At 39.4% G+C, this 25,968-nt stretch overlaps 1 protein-coding gene and 1 long non-coding RNA gene across 5 annotated transcripts in view; one reads left to right on the forward strand and one right to left on the reverse strand.

The window, feature by feature from the left end:
- Positions 1-25,968, forward strand: part of ADCY2 (adenylate cyclase 2) — a 294,388-nt gene that overhangs the window by 24,929 nt on the left and 243,491 nt on the right. The window lies entirely within an intron of this gene.
- Positions 9,573-13,420, reverse strand: LOC147655588 (uncharacterized). Its single transcript, XR_015273695.1, has 2 exons — positions 13,295-13,420; positions 9,573-11,593 (listed from the first exon to the last, which is right to left on the reverse strand). It is a non-coding gene; the product is annotated as an uncharacterized LOC147655588 (long non-coding RNA).

Here is a 25,968-nt window from a genome sequence, read left to right on the forward strand (position 1 = left end):
GATTCTAGTGACCACTTGGTATGGCAAAAATGCTAGTTTTGTTCAACACTGCTTATGCTATCTTTTCCAGTTTAAAATGTTTGAACTCTCAGTGTAGGCTTTCTGTGGTGCAAAAGGTGTTCTCTAGCAACACATGACAAAAAGGACTGGGAGTCTCCTTACTTGTCTAGAAAAATGGATGAGTAGAGAAGAAGTGAAGTACCCTTCACATTTTTTAAATTTTGTAATGAAGAAAAAGCAGAATACAATTACAGCCTAATAGCAGCACTTTTGAAACATCAAAAAATGATGTGCAATATCCAACACTCTGTCTGATCGATTCTTCTGAATTCTGTCACATTATTTTCTTTTCTCCAAACTGCTCTACATGGGAATATGGCTCATATAATATTTTTTTAACTCTTCAAAGGATGGAAAAAGTATTTTAAACATATAAATAGGTCTTCTGAAGATTTCATGCTGATTCTATGAGTTTAACCTTTAAGTTGTATTGCTCTCTCCAGAATGCCTTCTAGGTTCTTGAGATAGACTGGAAATAAATTCTCTGACTTTTTATTCAGATCTTGCCAAGACTTGGGGAAATACTGAACTTCAGTAGTTCCTTTAAACTCTTTAATGTAAATTATTTAAATTACTGATGCATGTTGGTAATACTTCAGGAGCTCTTATCTTTGTGGGTGACTTTATATTTTCATTTTCTTGGAAGGTCCTGGATTAATTATATAAGAAACCTCCTACCTGGTTTGGGTTTTTTTTAAGATTTTATATATTTTCAATAGTTTAAACTACCAAACCAGATTACATTTGCATGTAATAAAAAACAATCAGATCATTAAATAATTTTCTTTAGATACGGATTTCACCCTGGGAGTGTTTGTGTCTTAGTTATACCACATCTAGGTAATTAGATCTTACTTTTTCCATTTGTTTTCACTGGCATTTGTGTCATGTCATGCTGAAATATTTCAGACTTTCAAGCTTAGATGCAAATATTTAGTTAGCCATATTATTTATTAATTGTAAATGATACTTAATTTAGTTTTAGTATTTTGAAAGCTAGGATAATCATTTTCAAAAGCACATGGACTGAAAGGTATCTGAGAGGCATACTGATGTCTCTGTCCTGTTTAGCCTGTGATGATTTTTCTTGCCTTGCTTTCCTCTTAAAAAAAATGTAGGCATTCCCACAGCATGCAAGGAATGTGTCTGGACCCGTGACAGAGGAAGGACTGTAGAGCTCTGGGAAATGGTATTGTCTTTCAGTAGGTTGCCAGGACACAACTCCTCTGATATTCAGTCTTCTCGTTGCTTTGTGTGCAAAAACTGCTTGGAGAAAAGCTTCTCTTGCTTTGCCAACAGCAGTTGGCTCTAGGCAGCCACCTTGCTGAGTGCTTTGCAGGCTCCATGTGAGAGTTCGCAGGGCTTTTCCAGAATGCCTGGACCCAACGGCAGATGTCTTTGGCATCTGACAGGAGAGGCACTGTGCCAGAGTAGCCCCTGCCCACTTCTGAGAGCCCAAGGTAGTGTGGCTCCTTGTAGTAGGACCCTCAATTTCCCCAAAGCTGCTTTTTTTTTTTCTCCTTTGAATAGCAGTGCACTTTTGTGGACTGCTTTTACAGAAGTACTTTTGCCTAGTGTCAGTTAAGAGTAAACTGTGGAAATATGGGAATCTTTCTGGGAATATGACACCTTACAAAAAAGACTAATTGAAGGTCTGATGTTTTCAAACATTTGCAGAAGCTGTGAGCAATAAAGCACTGCCTTGTATTCTTGTGATGCTGGTGTTTTGTTTGCTCTGCATGGAGAATATGTAGGTCAATAATTAGTGTTATCTCTTATGTGAAAACAAATCAGAAAAATCCTTCCCTGGTGATCATTAACAGGTTCTTTGTTGAAATTTTACATTTTGTGAATCTTTAAACTATTTTGCTTGGCATGTTAAAGTGGTTTTGTGATTCCTTTATACTTTTTATGAAAGAAAGGAGACATGATGTAAAATTAAAATTAGTTAGGTTTCAGATGTATCTCTGTCAACATTAACTTAGAAAACTATGAAAATTAAAATTATGAAATTATAAAATTATTAAAATGAAAGAGTCAGTTCATGCACAATTATTACTTACTAAACAAGTGTTTTATTTTAATTTACATCATGTTTATATATATTTACTTTAATTTACTTTTAATTTACTTCAAATTACAGCCTAACTTCTGTTCTGGTCCAGGAGAGTTTTAAAATGTCATAATTTTTATGTCCTCTGAATCTTAAGCTTGTTAAGAATATGGCATTTCTTAAGTGTACTAGTAACTATTGGAAGATAGATCTGCATACCACAGCTACTAGAAAGAGCATGTTATTGTGCCATTTGTGGACAGCCCTCTGAGTAACAACCCTGCGTCTCCTAAATTTTGGCTTAATGATTTTCTTGGGTCTTTTGGCTGTTTGCAACTGCTTAATGTAGTTTTTCTCTGTTGCCTTAAGGAACCTGAGGTGTAAACTTTTGCAGCTTTTGTTTACAATAAAAATACTATTTGAGGGAGATTATTTTGTTAGGAACTCAAAATATATTTAATACAGAGCAGTTCTTCCTTAGCCTGCAGACAAATAGCTCAAATAACCCACAATTAGGAGAGTGCTGGAAATGAAGTGGTTGGTCAGGGCCATTGTTTTGGTTTTTCTATTAGAAACCTGTAGGCTGATGTGAAATAAGTGCAAATAGTAATTGGTTTCAGCTACCTTTTTCCCATCCCTGCAGGCTGCTTTTATCAGTCTCCATTTCCTTGACTCTTCTTTGGCTGCAGGTACAGCTGTGGAGCAAAGCTCTTATCAGGTGGGTATCTGGCTGATGTTTGAAGGAGAAGGACAGTTACTTTGTCCCTTGTGCCAATCTGCCAGCTCCATGCTGGCTCCATAATTGTCTGCTGAAACTGAACAAAGGCTGTTATTGTCACTGGACTGCCTGGACATCATCGCTAACCCATCTAGGAGAGGAGCCGCCATATTTGCACTATCAGCCTTAGTAGCTAACTTACCTCTTTAGTTAGTTCAAGTTCCCTTACTCCTTTGTGTCAACAAACAGTGAGTACACTAAAAGGGAGATGGAGCGCTCCTTAGGGAAACAGTGGGAGGCTTAACATGAAAAAAATTGAAACAGTGATGGCAAAAGTCTTCGGTACCTGACAATTTTTCTTAAAGAAGTGTGGCAACCCTCCTTTATTTATTTATCAGCCCAAGTTTTTGTGGCCTTGGAGCCTCTGGCATTCCTTGGTGGCTAACTTGGATCCTTTGTTAGGACCTTCATGTACTTACAGTTTGCATGAGTCAGAGGGAGGCTGGGCTGCCTGCTAGGAGTCATGACACATCTGGGTTGGTACGAAAGAAATAGAGCAAAGGTCGTCATGCTGAGGCTCAGAGAGAGACACTGCCTGCTGGCAACTTTCTTCCAAGTCTAAGGTGTGAGCAGTAATGTGTGAAGATGTTTTCATTGAGGAAAGACCCAAGGGCAATGCTTACTTAGCAGGGTCCTTGAGGAAATCTGTGGATGGTGTGTTGGTGGATGGCAAATAATGCAAGGCGGGCAAGCTGAGTAAGGAGTGATGGATTTGTTTTGGTGTGTTAGAACTCTTCCTTACTAGTGTATGAAGCACCTTTCCTTTCAAAATGTAAATCCAGTACCTGTTTGTAGAGTTTCATGCTGGGGAAAGAATTTAAATTAGTTTTCTCTTGTTTTTCTGTGTCACCCTCTGACATGTCTAATACTTCCTCAGCCTTTTATACGTGGTGTATGTAAATATGACATAGCACATTGATACCAGTGGGTAAAAAGAGCTCCTAAAACATGCAGTAGATGATATAAAAAAGAGTAATTGTGCAGCATTATACTAGTCTAATGAATTCTATAATTTCAGAATTTTGGTATTTAATTCTATTTAATCATAAATACTTTTATTAATCATAAATACTTTTATTAATCATAAATACTTTTGCACCACATGTGTTCCTCCTTCTCTATATTCAGTTAAAGCACAGACATTACTTCAAGCGGAATTTGACACTTATGGTTTTAAAAAAATATCTAGAGTGATATGCTTAGAATATATATTTTATTATTTTAGCCTAAGTTCTACTTTTTGAGTATTTAAAGTATTTTTTGTTTTTGTTTAATCTGCTGATATAGAATGGTTCGATTTGAGCCCTGGAGCAGTCCTGACTTAAGAAGTGTGGGCAAAATTTTATGCCCTAGTATTTTTGATACTGTCTTAGCACGTGGGGGTATCTGTTGTGTGTTGAGGGGTGAGGGTCTACACAAAGTTTCTATGGTTGTGGTAATCAGCTCCTGTATTAGGCAGTTTGGTGAAACACTGGGTCTCCAGAAAGACCAGTGTTTTGTCTTTGTGTGAATTACATTGGGTCTGATTTCCACACCTTGCCTTATCTACAGTCAGCCCTGCCCTAAACTATCAATAGTATGTTTTATGGTTAAGCAGTATAAAAAAAAATATATTGTTAGATATTTTAGGAAGGCAAGGCAGGTGTCAGTGAAGTCCCTGCAGCACAGGAAAGTGCTGCAGGAAAGGATGAATTGGTGCTATACTACTTGTTCAGGATGGAGCGTGGGGGAGACTTGAGTTTTTATAAAGTTCAAGATTAATCAGACTCTTAGGAATGAGTATCCTGAACAAGGAACCAAATCTTGTAGGAGCATGGTTCAGTATCTTAGAGGTGAATATTCACCTGAAAAAGGACATGAAGAAAATCAGGAGGGTTGTATAAAACGGAAAGATACTGCCAAGCAGATGATACTCTCCATTAGGAATAGGTGTGACAGAAAAACAAGACCCACCCCCCAGTCCACCAATATATGCCATATTCTCAGTTATAGTCTTGGAAAGAGAATAGATGATTTCTATCTTAATACTTCTTTTATAGATATATAAAGTCACAGGCTTCATAGCAAGACCTTGAAGTGGTTTTATCAAGTCTGGTATGGTTTATATCTCTATAGAAGACAAGAAAAAGATGAACTATTAGACATACCTGCCAGTTATTAAAATCAGTAATACAGTACATTACTATAATACAATAACGTGCAAACCCCTGAAGTACCGGCTAGCATAACAAATGTGCCATTATTAATCTTTGCTATGTCATGGCAATGCATTATGAGAACAGTTCATGAAAAAAGAACTAATTCTAGTTTTAAATAGGGAATGTATTTTTGAAATAAAAAATAAATCTATTTTCGTGCCAAATAGGAGACTAGAAGCCCTACTAAAGAAGATGACCATTATTAAGGTAGCTGCACATGTAGGTGAGGGGAGATGGCAGGCAGTGTGACTTTAGAAGGCGTCTGGCAGGAGGAAGATTTCTGGCTGGATTTCTCAGAGAGCTCTCTAGGGAATGTTATCCTTTATTAGTGCTTTTTACTAGTGGAGGGGTGACTGAATGTCACTACTATAATGAAATTTGTTGATGACCCAGTTCAAGGCCTCCTAATACAGCAAAAGATCACAATGTTATAGGGAAGAAAATCTTGACCTTGAGGATGGCAGTAATAACAGCTAGATGAAATTTAATAATAGGAAATATGAGATGCCTGCATTTGGGGACTAATGGCAGAAATTACATCTATAGGCTGAGTTCATCAGTAGAAAAAAAGCAAGGACAAGCAGAATGAAGAGAGGAAGCATTACCTGATCACTGGGTCATTTGGCCATGTATCCAGTAAAGACTCGTTTATGATGGCAGAGTATCCAGCTAAAGATGAATCCTTGCCTGGATGACTATGTAAACTTCTAGTCACTTTTATTCAGAAGATCTGCAGGAGAAAGGTGGGTTTTGTGAGAGGAGGTGAGAAGAGGTTGGCTTGGGTATAGATCTGCAGAGGAGAACGCTGAAGGTGGTGTGACTGCCATCTACAGATAGTCTGTGGTTGCAGACATCAGATTTGAGGCAAAGTTATGGAAGACAAAGAATTAGTGACACATAAACCTACACCCACACAAAAATAAAAATCATCTGTCTCGTAATGAAAATTAAACTGAAAATTAGAATTTATCCTATAGCCATTGGGGTACTTGGTTTGTGGAGGTTAATATCCTCAGGATAATAAAGATTAAAATAATGAATTGGTTTTACAGTGGGATGCTGTCCTTAGCTGAGCGTCTGTCAGTGTCTTCAGTCGGAGCGAATGGACTTCAGTGTTTCAGGGGCATCCTTTTAGTTCTTTATTTCTATGGACCACTGAACATTTGTAAACTACCCACATATCTTAAATGACAGTTTCCCTTGACCTGTGCCTGGAGTTCATCTAAAAGCTGAAAACCTGCATTTTCTGAATTTTAAAAGTTCATGGCTTTTTACTATCTAAATATCTTCTATCCATCCAGTGTTCTGGAGAAGTAGTCTCAGAATTTAAAACATCTGGGGATAGTAGTTTTTGTCTATTTTTTGTCTATTTCTGATCTCTTTAGGCATTCCTTAGAACACTGATGAGTCAGGTTTGATGTAATATAATGTAGAAGAGATTGGAAATGTCCTGGAAATTACTGAAAGTACCTTATGAAATTATTTTTTCCCTGCTACTTTATTTTCCTTGACTCCATTTATTGAAGTGTGTTTTTCATCTTGGAGGGGACAATTAAGTAAAAAGGCTGAGCTGATTGTAGTTTTCATCAAGATTATTGCATAGTTTACTTTCAGTGTGATAATAGCAGTGCAAGTCATGTGAATGAACTTTTCCAAGGCTAATGCACATATTTGCATACAATAGAAATGTAAGACTCAGATAAATATGCATGAACTGAATGTGGGAAGTTTTTTCTCTCTGATGGGAAATAACATTTATCAATATGAATATTAATGTTTCAGAGAGTACTGAAAATAAGCAATGTTCATTTTAAATATCATCATACCCTTCTGATGTTGCTGAAGTTGAGAGACCAAGTGATAAATGGAAGTGAATAATTTAAGCCCTTCATATGGCTTCTTACGTGCTTAATAATTGATTTGACATTAGGAAACAAACATTTAATAATTTCATAGTACACATACAGTTAACAATTACTTGTATGATGGAGCTACGAGAGAACCATTAACGCAGCTTTCCAGTACTTCTTGCTAGCAGATTTAATTTAAGGGAGACATGCAATTCATTGGAATGGTCTTTTACTCAGAAATGTAACAGTTTGTCTGACTTCCAGGAGGAAAAGTTTTGTCATGAATCTGCATTAGTCTGTTGGTTTAAGCTGTTAGACCTTGCATACCTGCCTGCCATGGAAAAGCTTGTACCTATACATTCCATGCAATATTGTATGTTTTTATTTTTGTGAATTGGGTGCTGAAAGGGTGTATCATCATAGAGCATGACCTTTGTTCATATTTTTGCCTTTTGTCTCAAATCTGATTTAGTTTGCAGGTTTCTAGTGCTGTAGAAATTTAGCTAGCGAGCTATTGAACAAAGAAATAATAGATAGTGAAAATGTTTCCTAAAAGCTGCATAAGAAGACTTCAGTTTAGTTGTCTGGGGGTGTTCCCTGTTTCTGTAGATTTTGTTAAGTGTTAGGCACAACTGTGGTGCTAAATAAATGAATCTGAGTATTTGGATTGTCAGAGGATCACTTCTCTTTTAGTCTACGGAGCAAATAACAGGATTTTTCCCCCATATCCCTGTTGGCTGTGAAATCCTTTCCGTTTCCCTTGGTAGGATGAAAGTTACTCAGGTAGTAGGAAACACTGCTTACCTTAAATTAACTAATAAAGAAATTAACTAAATCAACTAAATTTATAAGAAGAAATTAATTAACTAAAGAAAGAAAAGGATACACTAGTTTGCTGTCAAGCAAGGTTTTATGTTTATACAGTTTTACAAAAGTAAGTGATAAAGAGGTTAAAAATTATACTTGATACAGTAGGGCTCACTCAATCCAAGTTCTAGAAGATGTATGTTTAAGTTTTATATATTCATAGAAAATATAATTAGTAAAATCTTTGTAAATTAATTTTTTAAGATATCTTAAATATACTAATATAATTAGGTCATAGATGGTGTTATTGCATTATTTCAATTGTGGTGAAACTCAGACTGTTAGAGCAAATGTATAATAGAATGTATGTCATATTAATAATTATACATCATAAATTATAAATTCATTGAGATCTAGTAAATAGATGTGCTTTCAAATGATTGTTAGTGTTCATTTAATGACTTTTTTGCTTTATTTTATGATGGAATTTTTGTTTGTTACACAAGCAGTGTAGCTTGCTTGTTCTTGGGAGATAGCTTTGATGTTTATGTTTGTTTAATTCAACAATAGATGGTCTTAAAACTGGAAGGAGAAAAAAAATGGACTGAGATAATAGTCAGTTCTCAGACAACATTTATCTTTTCTGATTCTGCTTCCTCTTTAGGTCACATATGATTTGGGGAAGGGCTGAGAACAGGAAGGGCAAGAGGACTTTCAAAAGGCAGGTTTCAAAATGAGCAGCTTTTCAGAAGGGAACTTGGGAGATCCATATCAGGGAGAAGGACATAATGTCTCCCAGCTTCAGTAGTGCAGAAAAGCTAAGTCTCCTGGGCTAGTGTCATAGGAAAAGCCTTTTCAATCCATCGGGGGGCGGGGGGGGGAACACCCCACCCTCTGTCTCTCCACATAAATGCATTCACGGGGCTTCAAAAAATAAATAGTGTTTCATGCAGTGCTGCACCTGCTGTTGTGCCAGCTAGGGAAAAAGTACTTCTCTGTTATTACTCCAAAGCTTCATATTGATTTTATAGCTTAAAATAATCTTTTTGCAAAATAGCACGTTTATCAGTTATGCCAATTTTATTTAATAACTGAAGTTCTTGGATTGTGTTGTTCTGGCAGATTTACTTGGAACAGTTTAGAACCTGAGTATGTATTAATTATGTTGAATTCTAGATTGAGTATTTCTTATTTGCTTCTTGTACATAGCATTTTACCTAAGTTATATATGTATATAAATTCTGTATGTTACTTTTCAGGGCATTATCTTTGCTTAAATTGCAAAACCTGAATCTCTTCTTAAATATTCTGATTTCTGTAACACTTTACTTAGATTTATGAATATCTTCATTTCCCAAGAACCAAAATGGCAGATGAAGTGATGACTTCAGTAACTGCAGTCACCATGTCTCATGTCTTTATGTGGCATTGCACAGTAATTTGCATTTTGTAATTTGCATTTGAGACTATGCACAGTCTCTTTACACATTAGTTCTTTCTAGATTTCTTCTTTGTTGTAGTATCCCAGCTTGAGATGGCCTCTGTAATTTATCAGTTTGCACATTTGTACTACGTCCTTAACTATTTTTCTGCTTGCTTTGGTTCCTTCACAATTCCTTTGTATTCCTTTTTCAGCTCATACATTTCCTCCCAAGTTTGCAGCACCTTTTCCTATTTACCACAATAGTTGCTTCCTCTTCCACTTACTAATGAATTCAGCTTTTCCTAACTCTATTATTTGTTACCACTCTGTATTTTTTGCCTTACAACCAGCTGTAGTGTGTTGCTGCTGGACACTAAATAGGTCACACGAACACAGCTCGAGGTGTGGTGAAAGGAAGAGCGAGCTTTATTTCTTCTCTCAGAATTTATAGGTTTCTGACCACAGCCAGGGATTGGATGGTCAGGATAATACCTCCCCAACCATACTGGCCGTGAGAGATGTCCACCAAAGATGTGTATCAGAAAGAATGTATACATATCTATGTTTACAGTTACTGTCCTGGGAAAGTCTTTAGAAACTATGTCAACAAGCTCAGAAAACTGAGTTTTCAGGGTGACATCTCACCCTTTTTGTTTTTAACAAAAAGAAAAAGAAAAATGAACAAAGAAGCTAGCAACATTCTAAATAATCAAAAGGAAAAATAATAGGAAAATAAACAATGCTCCATACAATCAGAAGGCTGTAATTTCAGGGTGATATCTCACTCTTTTGTTATTACAAAAAAAAATAAAAGTGAACACATGCCTAGCATCAACATCTGCTCATGAATGGCTCTCAATTTGGTCACAGAGGCAGAATCCATGGCCAAATTGAAAGGTGCCTGGGAAAACTTCTGAAATGCCATGACAGCAGCCCATAATTCCACCAGTTGGGCTGACCCAGTCTCACGACTGTCCAAAACCAGCCATTCAGATCCATCCTTCCAGGTAGCAATGGCCTTTCCAGTCCTCCCTGAACCGTCAGTAAAGACAGTGGGTCCTTGCACAGGTTCCTGACTATGTCTGGGCCGCGAAGAAAGTCCAGTAAAGTTTGCCACTTGCTGTGGCTGACTGGGCAGGAAAAACCCCTTCCAAGACATGCAAGGGATCGGACCATTCGTCATTTCATTGGCCAGTGATACCTGTGTGATGCAAATCCGGAGTGCTAATGAAAAGACAGTGACATCAATGGAAGGATCAATACGATAAACTTGACGAGCAGAAACTACTCACCGAACATCCTCCAGCACCTGCTGTGCCTCTGGGGTCAGTGTTGGAGCTGACTTTAAATCAGAGTCCCCCTTTAACAGACCAAACAAGGGAGACAGTTGTCTCATGGTCAGTCCAAAATAGGGATGCAACCATGTAAAAACATCCACCTATTTTTGGACATCATTCAATGTCTTCACTGAATACAAAAATTGCACCTCCTGATGTTGGACTGTTTGTCCCAAAAAAATTTTTTTTGACCCTCAAATAACTCCAGGGAGGTTGTTTCTGAACCTTTTCTGGAGCCACTTGCAGCCCATGAGAAGGCAAGGCAGGGAACAGCTGAGGCTGTATCCGCTGCAGCTCATCCTCTGTGGGTGCAGCCATCAAGATGTCATCCATATAAGGATAGAGGCTGCTAGCGAACTCCAGACAAGGCTAGAGCCCCATACCATAGGCACATGGCCGGTGAATATCACATGCCTTGCAGCAAAAGCTTCCATTGATATCTCTGTGCGGGCTCAGCATTACTGATAGCTGGCACCAGAAGGGCAAATTTTGGTCTGTCATCAGGATGCAAAGGAATTGTAAAGAAACAATCCTTCAGATCCACGATGAGGACTAGCCAGTCAGCAGAAAGCCTGGCAGGTGACGGCATGCCGGCCTGCAACATCCCCATGCTTTCCATCATAGCATTAACTTTCTCGAGGTCTTGTAGCAACCTCCATTTCCCAGACTCCTTCTAGATACAGAAAAAGGAGTGTTCCAGGGACAGATTGAAAGCTCCAGATGACCCAGGTCCAACTGTTCCTGCACCAATTCATGGAAGGCGACTAGTCTATCATGAGGGAGGACAACAAAATCTGCTGAACAAAGAGTCAGTCTCAATTTCTTCTTTGCATTGAATGTGTCAGCATCAGGTCCAAGAGTCACTCCAGGGGCCAGTTAGCAAACCTGACAATCGTGATGTCCGCGCCAGTGTCAAGAAGCCTGCAGAGGCTAACCTCTGACAGCGTCTCACCATAGATGGACAGGGTGCAGATCCGTTCTGGACGATCCTTGACCATCAGAACAGCAGTCTGTGAACCCGAGGCGGCCCAGGGAGCCTGAAGCTGCCATCTCCCTGCAGCTGATCTTCCGCTCTGTGAACACAAGACTTAAAAGACACAAGTTGAGCAAATCTGGGTCCTGCAGGGATAGGAGCAGGAGGGATGAGCATGGAACCCATGGCATAAATGCGCCCCAGGAAATCTGAATCAATGTTCCCTAGTTGCACAATGATACCCTGAGCAGTGGTACTTGACTCCCCCACAAGAGCACTCATGTCCTCACCCACTGGGCCAAAAGCATCCTGAAGCACATGGAATGCCTGATACCCATCTGGAGGAGAGGCCTCACCTGCGGCGTCCTGTCTCACAAAATTCCCCAAGACAGGGCCAGGCACCTGGCCAGAAGACACCACAGCAGCGCCCCAAAATCGTGCCTGATCCCGCAGCTGCACAGTCATCTGACAGGGGGGGCAAAGTCCACAGGCCAGCCAAAGAGAATCCAGCAGCCTGGAACCCTTTGCCAATGGGGGCCACGAGTTTCGCCCCCGTGGCATCACCTACCCGAGCCAATAGTAAATTCCCCAGCCACAGGCTAGGGCGATGCCTGGGAACCCGAGGCGGGTGAGGGTGGAGCCAGCTCGGCGCGGCCCACCTGCAGCGCAGGGGGGGGACCGAGGCACAGGTAGAGGCAGGGCCTGCGGAGCCACGACACCATCCCTCTCTGCTGCCAGGGTATGTCCCAGGCTCACAGGAGGGGAAACCCACACCATGGAGCTGGCAGAAGCTGGCCCAGCATCTGCACTACTTGCAGCACCTGTCCCCACGCCCCACAAATCCGGTGCGGGAGGAGCAGCACTCGGAATTGCTCCTAACAGCGTTTCCTCAGGAGCACAAAAGCCAAGAATCAGTGCCGGTTGCTCCGCGTGGAGCGGTGCCAGCCCCTCCTCCACTGGAACAGTGTGCATGTGCGCAGCCACTGGTGCGGAGCCTGGGCCTGTCCCGTCCCCCACCGTGCGGTAGGGCACAGCCCAGCTGCAGCAAGGACATGGGACCATCCCCGATGCCTCTGCCAGGGGCGGTGCCGCCCCCGTTCAGACAGCCCCTCATCGGTCTGCACTGGGAGGGCACACAAAGGAGGGCATCCCGCCCCAGGCTTACACCTCCGGGGCACCAGGCGAGGCAGGGTTACACTCACTGGTTCTGTGGCGCCCGCTGGCAAGGATCCAACCCCGCCCCAGGCTTATGCCTCCGGGGCACCAGGTGAAGCAGGGTTACGCCCACCGCTTCCACAGCTCCCCTGTTCAACCCACCATGGGGCCTGGCGATCCTGGGGGAGCCAACCTCAGAACCCAAGACACAGCTGCCCCCCAGCTCCATGCCACCGGGGGAGAGGGAGGGCCCTGCCCCGCTCCCACAGCTGGAGCCGGAGCTAGAGCCAGACATCTCATCAAGGGCAGAGAAGGCAGCTACTGATCCAGCATAAGAGAACGTGCAACTGTTCAAAGTGCAGTCATACTGTCACCAGATCTACAGCAACTGAGCCAGGTGGGGGTCGTAAGCCACCACCATAGCCCGGATCAGGCAATTGCCTAACGCATCCCAAGCCAGCTTTGAATAAACCGCCACAACCACAGGAAAGAAACCTTCAGTTCTCCCATAAGCATACATTTGCTGAAAGTCAGCATCCAAAACATCAATCCGTGTCTGATCAAAAACAGCACACCACACCCCCACAACCAGGGCCTCTGCAGAAGAGACCCCAAAACCAGCTATGGCCCAGGGCCAGAGAATGCCTCGTAAACCGTTACCTGCAACACATGTCAGGGATCACCAGATGTTGCTGCTGGATACGAAATAGGTCACACGAACACAGCTCGAGGTGTGGTGAAAGGAAGAGTAAGCTTTATTTCTTCTCTCAGAATTTATAGGTTTCTGACCACGGCCAGGGATTGGATGGTCAGGATAATACCTTCCCAACCACACTGGCTGTGAGAGATGTCCATCAAAGGACGTATATCAGAAAGAATGTATACATATCTATGTTTACAGTTACTGTCCTGGGAAAGTCTTTAGAAACTATGTCAACAAGCTCAGAAAAGTGAGTTTTCAGGGCGACAGTAGTGCTCATAAAAATAGTTCTTGCCTCAGTCGATATGGATGAGTTTTCATAGATGACTATTTTTAGGCATCATTATGATGGTGGTAGTTGCAAGTTCAGATATCTGAGGGCTCAGTCTGAATTTGGTTATATTCCCCTTGACCACACTTGCAGTTCTGCCTCTCTGACAACCCCCAAACAAAAGGAAAGAAAAAAAAACAAGGCAAGTTTTTTTTTTCTTTTTTTAGTAATATAAACAAGCCAAGTATTATAGCTTTATCTTCCAGATTCTGCAATTCTTTGTATTTTTTATGATTGTTGATTGAACTGGTCCTAAGTAACTATGGTACTGACTACTGTATGCATTTTTCTTTATTATGCTGTTGTTAGCTTTAATCATCCTTTTTTTTTTCTCCAAATAATGTACAGTTATGAAGGAAATGGATTCATAATCCTTTCATGTAAAGAAAGTGAACATCTAAATAAAACGTATGAAACAGACATATGTCTGAAAACCTCTACTTTCCAAAAAAACTAAAACAAAAAAGCATTCAATTGCTATTAAACATGGCAGAGATTTGAGTAAGTCTTTATTTCCCATGTCACACTCTGATTATCCATTATGACTGCATATGTTATCTAATGCTAGTTCCTAACAATGTGCACATATTACTTACACACCTGTACAAACAAATATAAATTGGTGCCTTAAATGACTTTCACATAGAGGAGACTATGGTCTTTGTTAGATAGGTACAGATGCCTTTTATTTTCTTTGCACTAACCTGAATTTTATCACCAGTTAGAAACTTATTTAAGAATATCTGTTACAATTTTGGGTCTTTGTTAGGTCTGATGTAGATACACTGCCAAGTCTACTGGATGACCCAAAGTATTGACAAGAGAAGAAAAGTATGTGGTCTGAATGACATTAATTTGTATATTAGATTCCGTTAAAAAGTTGGCTTGGTGTGCAAAAAAAATGAGAAAGGTCATGTTTCCTTGGTCAGATGAAGACTGGAAAGAAATCTTGATTGATGACAAAGCCCCAAAAGCAAAAAATTGCAGTATAGGTGCATGTTATGTCAGTCATACTTATTTCTATATTATGATTTCCTCTGGATTAGCCCAAGAGTTCCATGCTCATTGATGATGTGGGAAGACAGGACATATTTCTCCAGGGCGGCTAGTAAGAGAATCTGTGATTTAGAACCCCTAAATTTCTTTTTTCCTCATGTCTCCTTGTGTAGTTTTAATTGTATTTCAGTAAATACTACTTTTTTCAAGCCATTGAACATTACAGGAATGGCGTTTTACAGCATTTCAGGGACATGTGGCCACTGAAACTACAAAAGGAAAGTGTTTCTGGATCCATAGAGTTTGCACAGCGTCTGTGACACATTGTTTAGCTGGTGGTTTTGATCACATAGTAGTGATTTCACATGATGTAGAAATGCAGAACAAAATTTTGCCTCTTGTGCTGTTTCAGAGTTTGTATTCTCTTATTTACCATGCTGAGCAACCACATATCTTATGGATTTATAAGTGCCACTGTGCTATGCTTTACTGCTTCTAAATGTTCATTTGATCCTTCTGAATTCTCATTTTTGTCACATTAGTAATGCCAGGTTTCTGTTTTCTGTTTTTTTCATAGTACTTATATGCTATTTTGTTGCAAATCTTGCTTACATGAGGGCTTTCTTGGGTGGTGTTTGACACTTTTTAACCTGTTTCCTCAATAGTGAGATTGTCAGGCCAGATGTACTGCTTTGTTCCGGATGGCTGTAGTCTCAGAGAGAGTGGGGGAGGACTGAAGTCAGGACAGATCCCACCACCACTGTGTCTACTTCTACTTCCCACCGTTTCTGTAGGATGAGACTTGTGCCCACAGGCCTTTCAGTGTGCATGGGCTGAGCATCAGATGCAGCAGAAATGTTGGGTGAAAGCCACCTACAAATGTGATGAAAGCTGAGCACCTCTGCTTGTGCAGCAAGGAGAGCTGGGCATGCAGAAAAAGGAGTGTCTCATGTGAAAGTGGTGCCTATTGTTTTTTTAACAGACATTTTTTCATGATACTCTGGTATCCTGAAAGTATTTTCCTTCTCTGTGGGACCTGTGAAAGTTGGTCACATAGCCCTGGACAACAGATGGTTCCAGGATGGAGAATGACTGAAGGGAAAGGTGAAGAAGGGTTGTGTTAAAACTGAAAGAAATAGAGTCCTTGGACAGGGGTAGGTTAGTAAGCAGACAGTAAATAAAATCCCTGGCTGAGTAGGAGCAGCACACATTTTGTTTGTACAGAAAATAGACTTTCAACTCTTGTCATTTGTATACTCAGTGGCAGTGGATAGAAATGGAATGGCAAACAACAGGAGCTAAAAAAACTGGAATGATTTTTGAAGTATTGAAGGTCAACAGGATTGCACATTTCAGGCCTCTGTATCTTCCTAAATCATACAACTCTATTAAGGTTTCTTGCTGTTAGGAAAATTGCTTCTTGGATGCCTGAATGCACACACCATCAAGAACTTTGCATAGGAAAAATTATCTTAAATATATTTAAATACAATTTAACACTTGACATACTAATATTAATATAGCTCCCAAGGGGTTTGAAAAAAATAACTAGCAAGAGGGGTTGTGTTTTGAATAGATTCATTTTAATGCAGAATATGCATAAGGATGTCATTTTTTTAGGCATGGTCTGTTGTTGAAGTCATGCAATATGAAGTAATATATTAAACTTGTCACAATTTTGGAATATATTTTAAAGGAAAGAGATTTCTGGGCAAAAAGAATTTGTCTAAAAATGTTCTTGCTTTGAGATATGTAGTTGAAAGTGTTATGGCTTCAGTCTCTTACTGGTAATAAAAGTGAAGTTTTTTGCTTTTCTCCCAGTTTGCTTTTCTGCATTTTGTTATACTCATATTTCAAAAAAAAAAAAAAAAAAAAAAAGGAGGAAAAAAGTTTACAAATCTAACATAATTTGATTTAGTGACTTTTTCAGTATCCCCTTAGGTGGAAAAGTATAATAATCATTGTTGAACTAGAGTAGCAAAATGAACTCCCAACTTTTCTTGTTCAAAACTGCAGTGCTCTAACCCTTCCTTCATCCTGATCAGTTTTATCCTTTAAATCCTCCAAAAGAAGCCACAACGTGAACTGTAACTGCATAATAAAATAGTCATAGCTGTGTCTACACAATTAAAATATTACTCTAGTTAGGTTTCTTCTTACAATTAAGTAAATTGCTAGTTTCAAATCCCATTTCTCAGTTCACATACTAGTGATATCACGCTTTTATCATTGTTTTTTTCACTGGATGTATTGGAGAATTTCTAAGATTGAATTAGTTTTGAAAAACTTTAATATTTAGGGCTATATGTTTTTCACAACTGAAGTCCTGAGTTAGGGAGGAGGCTGCACATGATAGCTGTTGGAGTGAGAAACCACAATAACACTGGTGCCTGAGTAATCCCATAGAAACTCAGGTCCTTGTTATCCAGAAGTATCTCTGCTCCGGAACTCCCACCGTTCATTTGAAATAGCAAATCTCTCACTCCTCTACCACACCCCAATTCCTGTACCCCTATTATGCAGTATTATAATCACCACTGATTTGTGAGAGTTTCATCCTGACCTGCTGCCTAGTGATATTGTGGTAGGAAGCTCTGTCTGGTTCCATAAGTTTGGGAATCACTGACAGCAGACCATGTTGACAAAGTACACAAACGTGGTTATAATATCGTAGTACACTGATATGGCCTCTGATACTTGAGGTAGTTGAGATGTAGCTGAAGCATTTTACTGTTTTGATGTGCATTGCAGTGTGCAGGACCTCCCAAAATGGGCCAGGCGTAATGTGGAACTGTGATTGTCTCCACCAATGTATCCAGAGTGGAATCTTTTCTAGAACAGCATCTCTGATCCAACTTGTCTAGCCAGTCTCCTGGTGAAAGGCTTTGTTCTGTTCCCAGTCCAAAAAATGGGCTTAAGAGCTACAAAGAAGGTTTCTGTAAGATTGTTCTTGAGGTCTTCATTGCAGTTTAAACCTCTTGCACTGGGAAAATAATGTTGTAAGGTTGTAATTAGACTACTATAGCTATAGAAATTCCCAGACAAGGTATTGTCATTGTCCACTTTGACATTTAGTAGCTGTAATATTGACAAACTACCACAGAAGAGCTCAGTTGAGAGTATTTTGCAGTCATTGATCCATTGTGCTTGGGCAGACACTCTGTCATGATTATCAGAAGGTACTTGCATGATTATAAGAGGTTACACAGCCTCCTCACATTTCGGGTAATGGGCTTTTCAGCTTGCTCTAAGGGAAGGGAGAGCAGCCTAGGTAGCCACTGGAACAATTCCAATGTTTGTCAGGGCCTGAAGTTAAATAGGAAGTTTTTCCTGGAGCATCAGGACCCTCTTCTGAACATTCAAGATTGGCAAGTGTTCAAAGCCCTTCTGTGCAGTATCTCACACTCCTGTTTTGTCATTTTTTTATATTTTTATTTTTTAAATTTATTTTCTTAGTATGTAATTTTTTCTGTAATGCAGTATCGAGTTTTGCATTCCATGTGCTTATTTTTATTTTAGATATTTGATTTTGGTTGAATTTTGGAGGCTCCATTATGTACCCATTTATTTAATAGGTCATCATGAAAGTAATGCTAAGCAGGGATCATTAAAGGGGATATTGTGTGGGATGAGTGGAAAGTTATTTTAACCACAAGACTGAAGAGGAGTATCTTCTGTCCTAGTTCCCCAAAAGACAGGAATGACTCATTTCCATTTCAGATGAGATACAGATACCGTCTGTTACCAACTTCATTCAGATTTCTGATGAAGCCTCAACAGATTGCTTTTACATGAATAAAAAAATGACTGGTTATTAAATATATCAACAGTAATGTTTGTTCACCTTCAATTACACTGGATTTTCAAGAGATAACATATGTTGGGAAATTGCATAGTGTATTGAAACTTTATAAAAAATGTTGTATTTATTCATATTTTTATTTTTCCCTTTAAAAACAGTAAGGGGACAAAAATCCCCCTTGGTCCCAGAAGCCAAGTACTCTTGAATTCTGTGCTTAGTATTTCAGCTTCTCACTTGAGGTGTTTCAATGTGAGAATCAATTTACCATTTGCAGATTATTAAGCTGAAGAAAGCATTTTCTTTCTTCTCTGGAATAGTGCCCTTTTTCGTGTAACGTGGAATAGGGAATTACATTATCTGGCATCTTTTGTATGTTTGTGTAAAAGAAGAAGTTTTATGGCTAAAAAGTATTGTTTCGTCTATACTGATAGTCAAAAGTGAAGGTTTAACAAATTCAAACTTAAAACAACAGCTGTAATTTTAATGGAGGTGCTGAAAATTCCTCAATGGATCATATTCGTGGATTAATGGCCATCAGAAGCATTTACATCTCAAATTTTTCGGGGAGCCTTTGTGAAGCAGAATCGATTGCTTGTCACAGTGGTGTTTTGGCAGCATCCTGCTTTATTGCAGTTCAGTAGCAATATCAAACCTCCAAGGACCATTTCAAAATGGATCAAGGTAATGCTGGGGAGAGAGTGTTCCTGCCAGGTGTTGATTTCCTGTGAGAATATGCAAGGTGGCAAGCCTAGAGAAAGGATGAAGTGGCAAAGATTGTGTAGAGGTGGTGTGAAACAGGCTGGTGAAGGACTCTGTGGTGATGGAGGCATCTGGGAAGTGCTGACAAACTAGCAGTGGCGTTGTACACCTTATATTGCCACTGTTTGCCTGCTAATTGTCTCCAATCCACTGGTCAGGAGCTTGCTCAGGCAGCTCCTCCAGGTGGACAAGCCTTTGCAGCCACATAAGAGATGTGTTCCTGGTATTATCTGAAGTAATTAGTCTAGGAGAAGAAATTGGAGCATTCCCATTTGCATCAGGTTATCACAGGTGTGATTGTTCATGTTCAGCTTCGTTCTGCAGTAGCAGGACATGGCAGCACACTGGGTAACACACTGGCTTGTGTGATGCACACCCATGCAGATGGTTGACTGGAGGACAGCTGTGATCCATAGGTGTGTGAGACAAAGTGGAGGGGAGGAACACAGTGGGGTTTAGGTTAAAGGAGGTTGAAACAAGGCAGGGGTCAGTCTCTTCTTCCAAGTAAAAAATGATGGGACTAGAGAGGAAATCGCCTCAAGTTGCACCAGGAGTTAGATTGGATATTAAGAAAAATCTCTTCAGCAATAGTATTGTCAAGAACTGGAACAGGCTTTTGAGGGATGTGATGGAATCACCATCCTTGGAGGCATTTCAAAGACATGCAGATGTGGCACTTAGAGACATGGTTTAGTGGTGGACTTTACCATGCTGGGCTAATGGTTTGACTTGATGATCTCTGAGGTCTTTTCCAGCTAAAACAACTCTATGATAATGAGTCGTTGAAATGATTCTGTGCATCAGTGCAATGAGAAAAGGAAGACCAACAATATTCAAATTATATGGTCTAAGAAATGGGGTACCTTTGTTGAGTGAGGATATGTGGAGGTGGAGTTTGGCTGCAATCACTGCAGACAGACCTGTTCTTTGCTTTGCCCTTTTGTCCAGTCTGTACCAGTCCTGAGTGGCTGTGTAGTGTTTGGTTTACTCTGTGTTGACTCATGGGAGTGCTGAGGGCTGCCAGCTGCTCTGCATGGTGACCTGGGGGTTTTTGGGGAAGGGCCTGCAGGGCATGGCAGAGAGCAGAGATGGGGATCCTGGAGTTTGTACTTCCTAGCAAGGGAAATCTTAAACTAGCAGCAGCTGTTCAATCTAAATATATTACAGTGGGAGAAAAACACATGTTTCTGGGACGGTTTTTCTGCGTCTCTCACCAGCACTGATAAGTTCTCACTGCTAGCAGAGAGTTGGTGAAATGCTCAGAATGTAGGTACTGACATGTAGCAACCCACAGAAGGTAATTCTATCTAGCTGTGGTTGTGTTGAAGGTTTCCCTCAAAGAAATCAGGCTAGGATATTGACACCTAAAAAAAGGCACAAAACCTCCATTGTAGTGTTGGTGAATGGAAGGATAATATCAAATCCCTGCTCAGTATGGAAGTGTTTGTAACTCAGTTTGTTTATCTGCCATCATGTGACAGTGGATAGAGATGATAAAAAAACACAGAAGTAACCATATGCATGGAATAATACATACAGCTTGGAGCAGAATGCAAACCCACGCCTCCTGTCAGATGCTTCTAAGCATCTCTCGCTCTCTGAAGCTTCAGAACTGTAAATGCTAGTTAGAGATTTCTCTCTCCTCAAGGACAGGGATTCAGATGGAAGCAAAATAATGAATTGCCAGTTAATGTATAGTTTTCCTGTCAGTGACATATAAAGGTAATACTTGCTCTATTATTGGTGGTCTCTTTTTTTGAAGTAGGAAGGATGGAGAAAATTAGCATATATTTCTCATTTATTGTCAGAGGTATATGATTACAAGGAACAAGTTAAAGTAACAACAGAGAGAAATGTCTTCTTTAGATATGAAGAAAATTATTATGTAAATGGTATTTGGGTAATGCAGTTCTTCCCCCTTACTGACTCTTCAAAGAGCTGCATCAGCACTGCAGGATAAATGGTATGAAACAAGCACATATTCAGATCTTCCTCCACCCACTGTGCCCTGCTTTACTGCTTCTAAATGTTCATTTGAGTACTTCTGAATTCTCATTTTCATCACTGAACCAATCTAAATCCAGTCCAGGAACTACTATCAAGATAGCTATCCAGAAATCAATCTGGAAACATCCTAATAGTTATTCTGCTGTGAAATCAATGTAATGTAGGCTAGAATAATTAATTTCACATGTTTTTCAGTTATGTCTGGTTAGTTGATTTACCCATATGAAAAAACTAATGCTTAGGGAGAGGATCTTTCTATTGTGCTGCCTTATGTAACATTGGCTGAATTGCTACTGAAGTGACAGGGTCAGAAGGTGCAGGAGGAAAGCAGTTGATGTTTCAGATGCCAATCTGTGTGTGAATTTGTAGCTTATAGAAAAGAGTTTGGAAAGCTCTGGATCAGGGTTTATAAAGCATTCCTGTTGGAATGCTTTGTCTGGCAACAGCACCAGCAGCTCTAGGATCCTAGAATGTTTCTGTGCCATTTGCTGTTCAGAAATCCTTGTTCTGGATTTGTCAGGAGTTCAGCTAATAAAAAATTAAGAGCAAACACTCAAGTTTTAGTTTCATAGCTATATTCTTATTGGGGTGCATCCCCCTGGCAAGCATCCCCCTTGTTCTGTGCAACTTTAAAGTATATAGTGTCAATTAAAAAAAATTAAAAATATGGTAAGAAAAAGAAATATATCAGAGCTTTCAGTAATTCTAAAATAGCTATCAACCTGAAACAGAGGGAGTACTCTGTGTCACACAGAATTTTCTTCTGTCCATAAGCTGTGTCTCGTATACTGAAGGATATCGCTTTTCCTGTATTTCCCATTTGTGTTTGCTGTTCCCTCTGTCACTACAAGCATGATGGATTAGCATCACATCTTTCCATTGGTTTGCCCCAGTTCCTTACAGCCTCTTTTAGGTGCAACTGCATGTTGTCAAATTCAAAATATCTAACTATCTATACAGATGTATAATGTCTAGATAGTTTCTAGATATCTGGAAAGTTGTCAAAGGATATCCTCTGTCTAATGCCAGGTATCTTTAATATTCCCAGCCTATTTTCTTTGCTAGGGATATTCCATTCTGCATTTTTATCTTAGGAAATTGGAAGAATTCCCGGTTCCTCTTGTTATAATAACCATTGCTTGAGGTGGTATCAAAAGTTGAGGATTTGAAATTGCCTTTTAGCTGCTTGATGCTATTGGAAGCCTCATGCCAGAGAAAGCTTTCTGTTTTACAGTTTTTAAGCAAAAGCTGCATCACAGAATTCTTCAGAATTAAATCATATCATACATAGGTTCTAAAATTCATCACAAATGAGTCAATAGCATTTATTTTAGGAGAATATTTTAGGAACACCAACCCTCAGACAAGCCAGAAATTATGACACTGAATGAGAACCAGTTTGGTTTCTTCTTTTGCTGTTTCTGTGTTTGTCCTCTGTAGCTGCTCCCTTGCACAGTCCAGTTATGTCTGTGTGAACAACACATACACTTTACACTTTAACATACATAAGTTACATTTGTAATGTAACATATTTTATGGATACAACTTTAATCTGTGCATCCATCTGCTTATTTTAGTTAATGATAAGAAGTACTAAACCAAAACATTCAAAAAACATTATTTGTATTATGTGATGGTTGGGTTTCCTATTTTCACAGGACAAGTGATATTTTCTTGCTGATAACTTGGTTAGTAGTGAAAATCAGGACTGCCAAGGAATGATTTATTCAGTATCTGAATTTTATCTTAAAAAACACTAGAGAAAACAACAAAAACCTGCCAGTAAGTCTGAAGGTTAAACAATTATTCTGTTTGACATTTCTGACTGATTTTAAATATCAGCTTTTAGAGGAAAACAAGACTGCAGATACCATTTGAAGTTGATTTTGGAATGCCAGACTTAAAATACAGTTGTTCCTAGGCATTTTTGTGAGTTTTTTGTGCAATCAGAGACTTTAATTGTTTAGAAAAACCATATGGGTCATTGATTTACCTGAATTTATGTATGTTCTTTCATGAAACTGATAGACTAAATCTCTTCTAAGACAGTAGTGTACCCTGTCTTGCAACCCAACCCACTGAGGACTGAATTCCTCTGTAACAAAAGACCAGTGTAAAATGCAACTGACTTAGAAGTAAATATTTTATCTTGTATTTAAATTAATGGTGCATGAGCACTGAAGGTTAGACACCGTGTGCATTTAGACTGATATACTGCTGCAGCCTTGTTAAGTGAATACCATACTGGAAAGTGCTGAACTAGAAATGAAAGTCTTGAAAACAGGGTCAGTGACATTTATGTCACTGACATAAATGTCTGACAGCAGACATTTATGGGAGGCAGGCATCTTTTCATTCACTATGGGTAGCAGCAGTCCAGATAGCAAAATAAACAGAGAGAACTGTATTAGCTTGGTATTTGCCTGGATAAGACTGACTCTGTTGCTAGTATATATTGATAAATCTATATATATATCTATATATCTATATATATCTATATATCTATATATATCTATATATCTATATATCTATATCTATATCTATATATATATATATAAATCTAGAGGACACCGAGGGAAGAAAAATGCAACCAGAATTGATGAGGAGACTATTTTAGAGCCCTTTATGAATAATTCAGTAACAATTTATTTCCATCTGAGTGATTGATAATTGCTAATTTTTCCCCAAAACTCTCATATTGTCAGTTTGCAGAAGTGTTATGTATATCATTTTCTTCTGGACAAATACTGCCATGCCTTATCTTGTTCAAGTTTATGTATAATCAACATGGATTTTAATCTCTGTGTAAAATGCAGAAAAGGATTGTACATATGTCTTTATAAAACCCCAAAAAATGGGCTGAGCAGAGCTTAAAATTTTAAAATATGATCTCAGTGTTAATTTCCGATATGTAATCTGGTCCTGAAGTTGCTTGGGGATGTTGCACAGTTGAGAATTAATTTAATCTCTGCAATTGCCAACAGGTGAGTAATGGCTTTGTGAGACAAATTATCCCTATAAATATATTTCCTGTAGACTAGAGATGTCCAGGAGCTTTCAGCAAAGCACTAGATATTCCTGTTCTTTTAGGCAAGCCTATAGAAGAGGTTTCTCATTTCAAAACAGTTTTCTTTCAAAATATGGCTTCTAAAGAGAGTATTCCCATGAAATTTTATGTATAAATTTGTAGTTTTTTTCATTAATTTGTAGGCTAGCATCAGGAATAACAGAAAACCTGGTGTTCCCCACTGTTCATAGAATCATTTCAAGATGGACTACTTAACAGAAAACAGTGGGTTTTTTTTTCTTGATTGCATACATGTGAATCAGACAAAGAATTGAGCTTTGCTGGTCTTTTACTTAGAAGAAGACTGATTTATGTGTTACAGATTTTTGTTACCTACTTTTTGTCAATGCTGAAAAAGAAGTGCTACATGTGCTGCATCAGTCCTGAGAAATGTGATCACAACTGACATCAATAATGAAAGGGAAGCAGAAGCCTAGCAGGTATCAGTACCATATTGATCTTAAGGATGCCATTTCTTGAACTGTGTTGAAAATATAACTTTTAATATTTTCAATGGATGTGGAGTTAATTTTTTTCTAGTTTTTAATGGAAGGTAGTCTTGATGGACAGCTGTTTTTCATAGAGGGGAGAACGGGTTTGTAACTGGTGCTTGCACTGCTGATGAGCACTTAAGTAGGAGGTTTCATATGATTAAGCCTGCGTGAACTGAAGTAATATCTTCTGTTTGGTCTGCAGGGTACTTAAAAGTAATACTAATCTGCATACATGTTCCTGGCTAGCTGGTATGGCTGCAGGTGTGTTAGCTGCTAGATCATCTGCCTTGGAGATGAGCTATCAACTTTCTTCCTCTGTATTTCCTCAAACCTTTCTCCTCCTTTGTGACCTCCTGGGTCCTCCCATGTTTGAAACATTTCATAAACTCTTTAATTTTGGCTCTGAGAAGTCAGTTTCATTTTGACAACAGGTTGAGTCTATCAGCAGGTTAGCAGTGTTACGTAGTTCAGATTGTTAAAGGATCTTTTGAGGCTATTTTCCCTGTTTCTGACAAATGACTGGCCACTGTGACAATTTCTTAAATGTTCTTTGCTGATTTTGTTCTTGAGCTAGAAGAAAGCCTCAGAGAAAGAGAGAGAGAGAGAGAGAGAGAGCAAGCCAATCAGCCTTTATATTGTTTATGTCTGAGAGACTATATCTCATCTACTCTGCAGTACATCTTGTAGGTCTGATACTCATGACTGAACCTTGGACAACTGACATGTTTTGATATGACCTGGGTACATATCATTCTTTCAAAATTGCCATTTCCTATGGAAGGAAACTCAGACACGTGGGGAAGGGGGAATTGCATTATGTTCTACCAGGAGGAATGGGTTTATCTTCCTAGGTAGGGTGTGATGGCTCCAGGCACCCATCTTTTCCACTCACTACAGCAATTTTCACACAGATGTATGTTGTGCATGCCCACTAGCTGTTTTTCCAGATGGGCTGCTTGAGCTGTACCTTTACAGTTCATGCTGTAATCTGGAAAATCACTTTCAGAAGTAGGGAGGTACTGCTTTTCTTCAGTCGAAGGAAGATTGTCATAGTATTGTCACAGTACATCTGGCCTGGACTGGACAAAGTGGATCTGACCATAACACAAATCCAACTCAGCCCCAGAAAGGGAAAAAAATACTTATGATTTGGAACATTCACAATGTTGTGAGGAAAG

Source organism: Cyanistes caeruleus, chromosome 1 (genome assembly GCF_971803275.1).
Source record: "Cyanistes caeruleus chromosome 1, bCyaCae1.hap1.1, whole genome shotgun sequence".
Lineage (NCBI taxonomy): Eukaryota > Metazoa > Chordata > Aves > Passeriformes > Paridae > Cyanistes > Cyanistes caeruleus.